This window comes from Mirounga leonina, unplaced genomic scaffold (assembly GCF_011800145.1).
Source record: "Mirounga leonina isolate KUSES-001 unplaced genomic scaffold, KU_Mleo_1.0 Mir_357, whole genome shotgun sequence".
Taxonomy (NCBI): domain Eukaryota; kingdom Metazoa; phylum Chordata; class Mammalia; order Carnivora; family Phocidae; genus Mirounga; species Mirounga leonina.
This window is the reverse complement of record NW_023270702.1, coordinates 10,340,749-10,342,458: the sequence shown is the minus strand read 5'-3', so window position 1 is coordinate 10,342,458 and position 1,710 is coordinate 10,340,749.

Genomic DNA, 1,710 nt, shown 5'->3' with positions numbered 1-1,710 from the left:
TTCTAGCTGTCTTTCTCAGCGTACTAGCTACCACGTCATGAGGACACGCTCGGGCAGCTAATGGAGTGGTACATAGGGTGAACAACAACATGAATGAATCTGAAAGTAGATGCCCACCCCTGACAAGCCTGCTGTAACTGTAGACCCAGCTGATAACTTGTTTGACTGTGACCTCAGGAGAGATGTGAAACCAGAGCACTAGCTAAGCTGCACCCACATTCCTCATTACAGAGACTGAGATGATAAACATTTCTTGTTTTAACTACCAAGTTTTGAGGTAATTTGTCATGTAGCAATAGGTAACTAACACAGTCAACAAGCTAACATATGTAGAAGGTGCTGAAAATACACAACATGCTTATAAAATTGACGGATTAGTATTGTTAATAGCGGCCTTAAAGAAACTAAGTCTTATATGCAAAAAAGCAATTAAATTACATTATTTTATTGTTTGCTCCATATGTATTTGTATCATTCATTAGCGACAACAGACGTCTGGGGAGGTATCTCTTCCTCCTTGCGCCACACACCATTACGGGACTGGTAATAAAGCAGCCAAAATACCCTAAACATCCTTGTCTTTTTGAAGCTTACATGTGGGTAAATAAATAAAAGATAGGGTATATTAGATGTCACTAAGTGCTTAAACGACAAAATTTGAGCAGGGAAGGGGATAGGGAGTGCTTGCAGATAGGTTGTGTTTCTGTTTTTGTTTTACAGTTGTAAAAACGTTGGCTAGGATGGGACCCCATGCGAAGGTAATATTTAAGTCACCACCTAAAAAGTAACAAGCCTTGAGGATGTCGAGGAAAGAATGTTCCAGGCAGAGGCAATAGCAGGAGCTGAGACCCTGAGGCTGAGTCTTTCCTGGTCCTTCAGGAACATCAGGAGACGAGATTAAAGGGGGGTTGGGAGACGGTGTGGGTTCCTGTAAGCTATTTCAGATCAGGCTTAACTCTGAGTAAGAGGGAAATCACAGAGGGCTCTGAGGAGATCATAGCATGATCTGATTCTGGTTTTGCAGGATCCTTGGCTGCTGACTGGAGAATAGACTTGAGACAGGGGTGTGGGTGCAGGGAGATGAGAGTGGCAGCCAGGAGGCCAATTACTGACATTAGTTTAAGTGAAATAATAAAATGTGATTTAACTTGGTGGTAATTGGGAAAAAGATGACCTAAAATTTCCTTTCATTTATAAATATATTGAATTAACTTTGTTAAATTCTCATGAGAAAGACAGTGTATTTAAGTATTAAGGCAGAAATAAAAAATGTTATTTTACTCATGCCACTTGATAAGACCTAGCCTTAGGAATAAGATTATGGATGTATATCTAATTTACTCCAAAATGATTCAACTATGAACCCCCATACACACACACACACACACACGCATGCATGCATGCATGTATATGTATATATGTGTTTATATATGTATGTGTATATATACACACACATAAATATATGCATATATGCATGTGTATGTGTATATATATTATATATACATATATAAACACTCACGTATGGTTGCAAAGAGTCTGTGTGTGTATGTGTGTATAAAATCTATGTGAATGTGTGTATACATACACAAATGTGTGTGCCATGGAAGAGAGCTTGCAAATGTGACAAAATGTTAGTAACTGATAAATCCACGTAAAGGTGTATGTGTGCTTATTTTTACTCTTGCAACTTTTCTGTAGGCCTGAAATGTT